Source organism: Salvelinus alpinus, chromosome 15, assembly GCF_045679555.1.
Source record: "Salvelinus alpinus chromosome 15, SLU_Salpinus.1, whole genome shotgun sequence".
In the NCBI taxonomy this organism is placed as follows: domain Eukaryota; kingdom Metazoa; phylum Chordata; class Actinopteri; order Salmoniformes; family Salmonidae; genus Salvelinus; species Salvelinus alpinus.
Genome location: NC_092100.1, coordinates 6,159,925 through 6,171,444, shown reverse-complemented (window position 1 = coordinate 6,171,444; position 11,520 = coordinate 6,159,925).

Genomic DNA, 11,520 nt, shown 5'->3' with positions numbered 1-11,520 from the left:
CACTGTGTTTGGTAGGGATCTAGTCTGCCACTGTGTTTGGTAGGGATCTAGTCTGCCACTGTTTTTGGTAGGGATCTAGTCTGCCACTGTGTTTGGTAGGGATCTAGTCGCCACTGTGTTTGGTAGGGATCTAGTCTGCCACTGTGTTTGGTAGGGATCTAGTCTGCCACTGTGTTTGGTAGGGATCTAGTCTGCCACTGTGTTTGGTAGGGATCTAGTCTGCCACTGTGTTTGGTAGGGATCTAGTCTGCCACTGTGTTTGGTAGGGATCTAGTCTGCCACTGTGTTTGGTAGGGATCTAGTCTGCCACTGTGTTTGGTAGGGATCTAGTCTGCCACTGTGTTTGGTAGGGATCTAGTCTGCCACTGTGTTTGGTAGGGATCTAGTCTGCCACTGTGTTTGGTAGGGATCTAGTCTGCCACTGTGTTTGGTAGGGATCTAGTCTGCCACTGTGTTTGGTAGGGATCTAGTCTGCCACTGTGTTTGGTAGGGATCTAGTCTGCCACTGTGTTTGGTAGGGATCTAGTCTGCCACTGTGTTTGGTAGGGATCTAGTCTGCCACTGTTTTTGGTAGGGATCTAGTCTGCCACTGTGTTTGGTAGGGATCTAGTCTGCCACTGTTTTTGGTAGGGATCTAGTCTGCCACTGTGTTTGGTAGGGATCTAGTCGCCACTGTGTTTGGTAGGGATCTAGTCTGCCACTGTGTTTGGTAGGGATCTAGTCTGCCACTGTGTTTGGTAGGGATCTAGTCTGCCACTGTGTTTGGTAGGGATCTAGTCTGCCACTGTGTTTGGTAGGGATCTAGTCTGCCACTGTGTTTGGTAGGGATCTAGTCTGCCACTGTGTTTGGTAGGGATCTAGTCTGCCACTGTTTTTGGTAGGGATCTAGTCTGCCACTGTGTTTGGTAGGGATCTAGTCTGCCACTGTGTTTGGTAGGGATCTAGTCTGCCACTGTTTTTGGTAGGGATCTAGTCTGCCACTGCGTTTGGTAGGGATCTAGTCTGCCACTGCGATTGGTAGGGATCTAGTCTGCCACTGTTTTTGGTATGGATCTAGTCTGCCACTGTGTTTGGTAGGGATGTAGTCTGCCACTCTGTTTGGTAGGGATCTAGTCTGCCACTGTGTTTGGTAGGGATCTCGTCTGCCACTGTGTTTGGTAGGGATCTAGTCTGCCACTGTGTTTGGTAGGGATCTAGTCTGCCACTGTGTTTGGTAGGGATCTAGTCTGCCACTGTGTTTGGTAGGGATCTAGTCTGCCACTGTGTTTGGTAGGGATCTAGTCTGCCACTGTGTTTGGTAGGGATCTAGTCTGCCACTGTGTTTGGTAGGGATCTAGTCTGCCACTGTGTTTGGTAGGGATCTAGTCTGCCACTGTTTTTGGTAGGGATCTAGTCTGCCACTGTGTTTGGTAGGGATCTAGTCTGCCACTGTGTTTGGTAGGGATCTAGTCTGCCACTGTTTTTGGTAGGGATCTAGTCTGCCACTGTGTTTGGTAGGGATCTAGTCGCCACTGTGTTTGGTAGGGATCTAGTCTGCCACTGTGTTTGGTAGGGATCTAGTCTGCCACTGTGTTTGGTAGGGATCTAGTCTGCCACTGTGTTTGGTAGGGATCTAGTCTGCCACTGTGTTTGGTAGGGATCTAGTCTGCCACTGTGTTTGGTAGGGATCTAGTCTGCCACTGTGTTTGGTAGGGATCTAGTCTGCCACTGTGTTTGGTAGGGATCTAGTCTGCCACTGTGTTTGGTAGGGATCTAGTCTGCCACTGTTTTTGGTAGGGATCTAGTCTGCCACTGTGTTTGGTAGGGATCTAGTCTGCCACTGTGTTTGGTAGGGATCTAGTCTGCCACTGTGTTTGGTAGGGATCTAGTCTGCCACTGTGTTTGGTAGGGATCTAGTCTGCCACTGTGTTTGGTAGGGATCTAGTCTGCCACTGTGTTTGGTAGGGATCTAGTCTGCCACTGTTTTTGGTAGGGATCTAGTCTGCCACTGTGTTTGGTAGGGATCTAGTCTGCCACTGTGTTTGGTAGGGATCTAGTCTGCCACTGTGTTTGGTAGGGATCTAGTCTGCCACTGCGTTTGGTAGGGATCTAGTCTGCCACTGTGTTTGGTAGGGATCTAGTCTGCCACTGTGTTTGGTAGGGATCTAGTCTGCCACTGTGTTTGGTAGGGATCTAGTCTGCCACTGTGTTTGGTAGGGATCTAGTCTGCCACTGTGTTTGGTAGGGATCTAGTCTGCCACTGTTTTTGGTAGGGATCTAGTCTGCCACTGTGTTTGGTAGGGATCTAGTCTGCCACTGTGTTTGGTAGGGATCTAGTCTGCCACTGTTTTTGGTAGGGATCTAGTCTGCCACTGTGTTTGGTAGGGATCTAGTCTGCCACTGTGTTTGGTAGGGATCTAGTCTGCCACTGTGTTTGGTAGGGATCTAGTCTGCCACTGCGTTTGGTAGGGATCTAGTCTGCCACTGTGTTTGGTAGGGATCTAGTCTGCCACTGTGTTTGGTAGGGATCTAGTCTGCCACTGTGTTTGGTAGGGATCTAGTCTGCCACTGTGTTTGGTAGGGATCTAGTCTGCCACTGTGTTTGGTAGGGATCTAGTCTGCCACTGTGTTTGGTAGGGATCTAGTCTGCCACTGTGTTTGGTAGGGATCTAGTCTGCCACTGTGTTTGGTAGGGATCTAGTCTGCCACTGTGATTGGTAGGGATCTAGTCTGCCACTGTGTTTGGTAGGGATCTAGTCTGCCACTGTGTTTGGTAGGGATCTAGTCTGCCACTGTTTTTGGTAGGGATCTAGTCTGCCATTGTGTTTGGTAGGGATCTAGTCTGCCACTGTTTTTGGTAGGGATCTAGTCTGCCACTGTGTTTGTTAGGGATCTAGTCTGCCACTGTGTTAGGTAGGGATCTAGTCTGCCACTGTGTTTGGTAGGGATCTAGTCTGCCACTGTGTTTGGTAGGGATCTAGTCTGCCACTGTGTTTGGTAGGGATCTAGTCTGCCACTGTGTTTGGTAGGGATCTAGTCTGCCACTGTGTTTGGTAGGGATCTAGTCTGCCACTGTGTTTGGTAGGGATCTAGTCTGCCACTGTGTTTGGTAGGGATCTAGTCTGCCACTGTGTTTGGTAGGGATCTAGTCTGCCACTGTGTTTGGTAGGGATCTAGTCTGCCACTGTGATTGGTAGGGATCTAGTCTGCCACTGTGTTTGGTAGGGATCTAGTCTGCCACTGTGTTTGGTAGGGATCTAGTCTGCCACTGTGTTTGGTAAGGATCTAGTCTGCCACTGTGTTTGGTAGGGATCTAGTCTGCCACTGTTTTTGGTAGGGATCTAGTCTGCCACTGTGTTTGGTAGGGATCTAGTCTGCCACTGCGTTTGGTAGGGATCTAGTCTGCCACTGTGTTTGGTAGGGATCTAGTCTGCCACTTTGTTTGGTAGGGATCTAGTCTGCCACTGTGTTTGGTAGGGATCTAGTCTGCCACTGTGTTTGGTAGGGATCTAGTCTGCCACTGTGTTTGGTAGGGATCTAGTCTGCCACTGTGTTTGGTAGGGATCTAGTCTGCCACTGTGTTTGGTAGGGATCTAGTCTGCCACTGTGTTTGGTAGGGATCTAGTCTGCCACTGTGTTTGGTAGGGATCTAGTCTGCCACTGTGTTTGGTAGGGATCTAGTCTGCCACTGTGTTTGGTAGGGATCTAGTCTGCCACTGTGTTTGGTAGGGATCTAGTCTGCCACTGTGTTTGGTAGGGATCTAGTCTGCCACTGTGATTGGTAGGGATCTAGTCTGCCACTGTGTTTGGTAGGGATCTAGTCTGCCACTGTGTTTGGTAGGGATCTAGTCTGCCACTGTTTTTGGTAGGGATCTAGTCTGCCATTGTGTTTGGTAGGGATCTAGTCTGCCACTGTTTTTGGTAGGGATCTAGTCTGCCACTGTGTTTGTTAGGGATCTAGTCTGCCACTGTGTTAGGTAGGGATCTAGTCTGCCACTGTGTTTGGTAGGGATCTAGTCTGCCACTGTGTTTGGTAGGGATCTAGTCTGCCACTGTGTTTGGTAGGGATCTAGTCTGCCACTGTGTTTGGTAGGGATCTAGTCTGCCACTGTGTTTGGTAGGGATCTAGTCTGCCACTGTGTTTGGTAGGGATCTAGTCTGCCACTGTGTTTGGTAGGGATCTAGTCTGCCACTGTGTTTGGTAGGGATCTAGTCTGCCACTGTGTTTGGTAGGGATCTAGTCTGCCACTGTGATTGGTAGGGATCTAGTCTGCCACTGTGTTTGGTAGGGATCTAGTCTGCCACTGTGTTTGGTAGGGATCTAGTCTGCCACTGTGTTTGGTAAGGATCTAGTCTGCCACTGTGTTTGGTAGGGATCTAGTCTGCCACTGTTTTTGGTAGGGATCTAGTCTGCCACTGTGTTTGGTAGGGATCTAGTCTGCCACTGCGTTTGGTAGGGATCTAGTCTGCCACTGTGTTTGGTAGGGATCTAGTCTGCCACTTTGTTTGGTAGGGATCTAGTCTGCCACTGTGTTTGGTAGGGATCTAGTCTGCCACTGTGTTTGGTAGGGATCTAGTCTGCCACTGTGTTTGGTAGGGATCTAGTCTGCCACTGTGTTTGGTAGGGATCTAGTCTGCCACTGTGTTTGGTAGGGATCTAGTCTGCCACTGTGTTTGGTAGGGATCTAGTCTGCCACTGTGTTTGGTAGGGATCTAGTCTGCCACTGTGTTTGGTAGGGATCTAGTCTGCCACTGTGTTTGGTAGGGATCTAGTCTGCCACTGTGTTTGGTAGGGATCTAGTCTGCCACTGTGTTTGGTAGGGATCTAGTCTGCCACTGTGTTTGGTAGGGATCTAGTCTGCCACTGTGTTTGGTAGGGATCTAGTCTGCCACTGTGTTTGGTAGGGATCTAGTCTGCCACTGTGATTGGTAGGGATCTAGTCTGCCACTGTTTTTGGTAGGGATCTAGTCTGCCACTGTGTTTGGTAGGGATCTAGTCTGCCACTGTGTTTGGTAAGGATCTAGTCTGCCACTGTGTTTGGTAGGGATCTAGTCTGCCACTGTTTTTGGTAGGGATCTAGTCTGCCACTGTGATTGGTAGGGATCTAGTCTGCCACTGTTTTTGGTAGGGATCTAGTCTGCCACTGTGTTTGGTAGGGATCTAGTCTGCCACTGTGTTTGGTAGGGATCTAGTCTGCCACTGTGTTTGGTAGGGATCTAGTCTGCCACTGTTTTTGGTAGGGATCTAGTCTGCCACTGTGTTTGGTAGGGATCTAGTCTGCCACTGTGTTTGGTAGGGATCTAGTCTGCCACTGTGTTTGGTAGGGATCTAGTCTGCCACTGCGTTTGGTAGGGATCTAGTCTGCCACTGTGTTTGGTAGGGATCTAGTCTGCCACTTTGTTTGGTAGGGATCTAGTCTGCCACTGTGTTTGGTAGGGATCTAGTCTGCCACTGTGTTTGGTAGGGATCTAGTCTGCCACTGTGTTTGGTAGGGATCTAGTCTGCCACTGTGTTTGGTAGGGATCTAGTCTGCCACTGTGTTTGGTAGGGATCTAGTCTGCCACTGTGTTTGGTAGGGATCTAGTCTGCCACTGTGATTGGTAGGGATCTAGTCTGCCACTGTGTTTGGTAGGGATCTAGTCTGCCACTGTGTTTGGTAGGGATCTAGTCTGCCACTGTTTTTGGTAGGGATCTAGTCTGCCACTGTGTTTGGTAGGGATCTAGTCTGCCACTGTTTTTGGTAGGGATCTAGTCTGCCACTGTGTTTGGTAGGGATCTAGTCTGCCACTGTGTTTGGTAGGGATCTAGTCTGCCACTGTGTTTGGTAGGGATCTAGTCTGCCACTGTGTTTGGTAGGGATCTAGTCTGCCACTGTGTTTGGTAGGGATCTAGTCTGCCACTGTGTTTGGTAGGGATCTAGTCTGCCACTGTTTTTGGTAGGGATCTAGTCTGCCACTGTGTTTGGTAGGGATCTAGTCTGCCACTGTGTTTGGTAGGGATCTAGTCTGCCACTGTGTTTGGTAGGGATCTAGTCTGCCACTGTGTTTGGTAGGGATCTAGTCTGCCACTGTTTTTGGTAGGGATCTAGTCTGCCACTGTGTTTGGTAGGGATCTAGTCTGCCACTGTGTTTGGTAGGGATCTAGTCTGCCACTGTGTTTGGTAGGGATCTAGTCTGCCACTGTGATTGGTAGGGATCTAGTCTGCCACTGTTTTTGGTAGGGATCTAGTCTGCCACTGTGTTTGGTAGGGATCTAGTCTGCCACTGTGTTTGGTAAGGATCTAGTCTGCCACTGTGTTTGGTAGGGATCTAGTCTGCCACTGTTTTTGGTAGGGATCTAGTCTGCCACTGTGTTTGGTAGGGATCTAGTCTGCCACTGCGTTTGGTAGGGATCTAGTCTGCCACTGTGTTTGGTAGGGATCTAGTCTGCCACTTTGTTTGGTAGGGATCTAGTCTGCCACTGTGTTTGGTAGGGATCTAGTCTGCCACTGTGTTTGGTAGGGATCTAGTCTGCCACTGTGTTTGGTAGGGATCTAGTCTGCCACTGTGTTTGGTAGGGATCTAGTCTGCCACTGTGTTTGGTAGGGATCTAGTCTGCCACTGTGTTTGGTAGGGATCTAGTCTGCCACTGTGTTTGGTAGGGATCTAGTCTGCCACTGTGTTTGGTAGGGATCTAGTCTGCCACTGTGTTTGGTAGGGATCTAGTCTGCCACTGTGTTTGGTAGGGATCTAGTCTGCCACTGTGTTTGGTAGGGATCTAGTCTGCCACTGTGATTGGTAGGGATCTAGTCTGCCACTGTTTTTGGTAGGGATCTAGTCTGCCACTGTGTTTGGTAGGGATCTAGTCTGCCACTGTGTTTGGTAAGGATCTAGTCTGCCACTGTGTTTGGTAGGGATCTAGTCTGCCACTGTTTTTGGTAGGGATCTAGTCTGCCACTGTGATTGGTAGGGATCTAGTCTGCCACTGTTTTTGGTAGGGATCTAGTCTGCCACTGTGTTTGGTAGGGATCTAGTCTGCCACTGTGTTTGGTAGGGATCTAGTCTGCCACTGTGTTTGGTAGGGATCTAGTCTGCCACTGTTTTTGGTAGGGATCTAGTCTGCCACTGTGTTTGGTAGGGATCTAGTCTGCCACTGTGTTTGGTAGGGATCTAGTCTGCCACTGTGTTTGGTAGGGATCTAGTCTGCCACTGCGTTTGGTAGGGATCTAGTCTGCCACTGTGTTTGGTAGGGATCTAGTCTGCCACTTTGTTTGGTAGGGATCTAGTCTGCCACTGTGTTTGGTAGGGATCTAGTCTGCCACTGTGTTTGGTAGGGATCTAGTCTGCCACTGTGTTTGGTAGGGATCTAGTCTGCCACTGTGTTTGGTAGGGATCTAGTCTGCCACTGTGTTTGGTAGGGATCTAGTCTGCCACTGTGTTTGGTAGTGATCTAGTCTGCCACTGTGATTGGTAGGGATCTAGTCTGCCACTGTGTTTGGTAGGGATCTAGTCTGCCACTGTGTTTGGTAGGGATCTAGTCTGCCACTGTTTTTGGTAGGGATCTAGTCTGCCACTGTGTTTGGTAGGGATCTAGTCTGCCACTGTTTTTGGTAGGGATCTAGTCTGCCACTGTGTTTGGTAGGGATCTAGTCTGCCACTGTGTTTGGTAGGGATCTAGTCTGCCACTGTGTTTGGTAGGGATCTAGTCTGCCACTGTGTTTGGTAGGGATCTAGTCTGCCACTGTGTTTGGTAGGGATCTAGTCTGCCACTGTGTTTGGTAGGGATCTAGTCTGCCACTGTTTTTGGTAGGGATCTAGTCTGCCACTGTGTTTGGTAGGGATCTAGTCTGCCACTGTGTTTGGTAGGGATCTAGTCTGCCACTGTTTTTGGTAGGGATCTAGTCTGCCACTGTGTTTGGTAGGGATCTAGTCGCCACTGTGTTTGGTAGGGATCTAGTCTGCCACTGTGTTTGGTAGGGATCTAGTCTGCCACTGTGTTTGGTAGGGATCTAGTCTGCCACTGTGTTTGGTAGGGATCTAGTCTGCCACTGTGTTTGGTAGGGATCTAGTCTGCCACTGTGTTTGGTAGGGATCTAGTCTGCCACTGTGTTTGGTAGGGATCTAGTCTGCCACTGTGTTTGGTAGGGATCTAGTCTGCCACTGTGTTTGGTAGGGATCTAGTCTGCCACTGTTTTTGGTAGGGATCTAGTCTGCCACTGTGTTTGGTAGGGATCTAGTCTGCCACTGTGTTTGGTAGGGATCTAGTCTGCCACTGTGTTTGGTAGGGATCTAGTCTGCCACTGTGTTTGGTAGGGATCTAGTCTGCCACTGTGTTTGGTAGGGATCTAGTCTGCCACTGTTTTTGGTAGGGATCTAGTCTGCCACTGTGTTTGGTAGGGATCTAGTCTGCCACTGTGTTTGGTAGGGATCTAGTCTGCCACTGTGTTTGGTAGGGATCTAGTCTGCCACTGCGTTTGGTAGGGATCTAGTCTGCCACTGTGTTTGGTAGGGATCTAGTCTGCCACTGTGTTTGGTAGGGATCTAGTCTGCCACTGTGTTTGGTAGGGATCTAGTCTGCCACTGTGTTTGGTAGGGATCTAGTCTGCCACTGTGTTTGGTAGGGATCTAGTCTGCCACTGTTTTTGGTAGGGATCTAGTCTGCCACTGTGTTTGGTAGGGATCTAGTCTGCCACTGTGTTTGGTAGGGATCTAGTCTGCCACTGTTTTTGGTAGGGATCTAGTCTGCCACTGCGTTTGGTAGGGATCTAGTCTGCCACTGCGATTGGTAGGGATCTAGTCTGCCACTGTTTTTGGTATGGATCTAGTCTGCCACTGTGTTTGGTAGGGATGTAGTCTGCCACTGTGTTTGGTAGGGATCTAGTCTGCCACTGTGTTTGGTAGGGATCTAGTCTGCCACTGTGTTTGGTAGGGATCTAGTCTGCCACTGTGTTTGGTAGGGATCTAGTCTGCCACTGTGTTTGGTAGGGATCTAGTCTGCCACTGTTTTCGGTAGGGATCTAGTCTGCCACTGTGTTTGGTAGGGATCTAGTCTGCCACTGTGTTTGGTAGGGATCTAGTCTGCCACTGTTTTTGGTAGGGATCTAGTCTGCCACTGTGTTTGGTAGGGATCTAGTCGCCACTGTGTTTGGTAGGGATCTAGTCTGCCACTGTGTTTGGTAGGGATCTAGTCTGCCACTGTGTTTGGTAGGGATCTAGTCTGCCACTGTGTTTGGTAGGGATCTAGTCTGCCACTGTGTTTGGTAGGGATCTAGTCTGCCACTGTGTTTGGTAGGGATCTAGTCTGCCACTGTGTTTGGTAGGGATCTAGTCTGCCACTGTGTTTGGTAGGGATCTAGTCTGCCACTGTGTTTGGTAGGGATCTAGTCTGCCACTGTTTTTGGTAGGGATCTAGTCTGCCACTGTGTTTGGTAGGGATCTAGTCTGCCACTGTGTTTGGTAGGGATCTAGTCTGCCACTGTGTTTGGTAGGGATCTAGTCTGCCACTGTGTTTGGTAGGGATCTAGTCTGCCACTGTGTTTGGTAGGGATCTAGTCTGCCACTGTGTTTGGTAGGGATCTAGTCTGCCACTGTTTTTGGTAGGGATCTAGTCTGCCACTGTGTTTGGTAGGGATCTAGTCTGCCACTGTGTTTGGTAGGGATCTAGTCTGCCACTGTGTTTGGTAGGGATCTAGTCTGCCACTGCGTTTGGTAGGGATCTAGTCTGCCACTGTGTTTGGTAGGGATCTAGTCTGCCACTGTGTTTGGTAGGGATCTAGTCTGCCACTGTGTTTGGTAGGGATCTAGTCTGCCACTGTGTTTGGTAGGGATCTAGTCTGCCACTGTGTTTGGTAGGGATCTAGTCTGCCACTGTGTTTGGTAGGGATCTAGTCTGTCACTGTGTTTGGTAGGGATCTAGTCTGCCACTGTGATTGGTAGGGATCTAGTCTGCCACTGTGTTTGGTAGGGATCTAGTCTGCCACTGTGTTTGGTAGGGATCTAGTCTGCCACTGCGTTTGGTAGGGATCTAGTCTGCCACTGTGTTTGGTAGGGATCTAGTCTGCCACTTTGTTTGGTAGGGATCTAGTCTGCCACTGTGTTTGGTAGGGATCTAGTCTGCCACTGTGTTTGGTAGGGATCTAGTCTGCCACTGTGTTTGGTAGGGATCTAGTCTGCCACTGTGTTTGGTAGGGATCTAGTCTGCCACTGTGTTTGGTAGGGATCTAGTCTGCCACTGTGTTTGGTAGGGATCTAGTCTGCCACTGTGTTTGGTAGGGATCTAGTCTGCCACTGTGTTTGGTAAGGATCTAGTCTGCCACTGTGTTTGGTAGGGATCTAGTCTGCCACTGTTTTTGGTAGGGATCTAGTCTGCCACTGTGATTGGTAGGGATCTAGTCTGCCACTGTTTTTGGTAGGGATCTAGTCTGCCACTGTGTTTGGTAGGGATCTAGTCTGCCACTGTGTTTGGTAGGGATCTAGTCTGCCACTGTGTTTGGTAGGGATCTAGTCTGCCACTGTGTTTGGTAGGGATCTAGTCTGCCACTGTGTTTGGTAGGGATCTAGTCTGCCACTGTGATTGGTAGGGATCTAGTCTGCCACTGTTTTTGGTAGGGATCTAGTCTGCCACTGTGTTTGGTAGGGATCTAGTCTGCCACTGTGTTTGGTAGGGATCTAGTCTGCCACTGTGTTTGGTAGGGATCTAGTCTGCCACTGTTTTTGGTAGGGATCTAGTCTGCCACTGTGTTTGGTAGGGATCTAGTCTGCCACTGTGTTTGGTAGGGATCTAGTCTGCCACTGTGTTTGGTAGGGATCTAGTCTGCCACTGCGTTTGGTAGGGATCTAGTCTGCCACTGTGTTTGGTAGGGATCTAGTCTGCCACTTTGTTTGGTAGGGATCTAGTCTGCCACTGTGTTTGGTAGGGATCTAGTCTGCCACTGTGTTTGGTAGGGATCTAGTCTGCCACTGTGTTTGGTAGGGATGTAGTCTGCCACTCTGTTTGGTAGGGATCTAGTCTGCCACTGTGTTTGGTAGGGATCTCGTCTGCCACTGTGTTTGGTAGGGATCTAGTCTGCCACTGTGTTTGGTAGGGATCTAGTCTGCCACTGTGTTTGGTAGGGATCTAGTCTGCCACTGTGTTTGGTAGGGATCTAGTCTGCCACTGTGTTTGGTAGGGATCTAGTCTGCCACTGTGTTTGGTAGGGATCTAGTCTGCCACTGCGTTTGGTAGGGATCTAGTCTGCCACTGTGTTTGGTAGGGATCTAGTCTGCCACTGTGTTTGGTAGGGATCTAGTCTGCCACTGTGTTTGGTAGGGATCTAGTCTGCCACTGTGTTTGGTAGGGATCTAGTCTGCCACTGTGTTTGGTAGGGATCTAGTCTGCCACTGTGTTTGGTAGGGATCTAGTCTGTCACTGTGTTTGGTAGGGATCTAGTCTGCCACTGTGATTGGTAGGGATCTAGTCTGCCACTGTGTTTGGTAGGGATCTAGTCTGCCACTGTGTTTGGTAGGGATCTAGTCTGCCACTGCGTTTGGTAGGGATCTAGTCTGCCACTGTGTTTGGTAGGG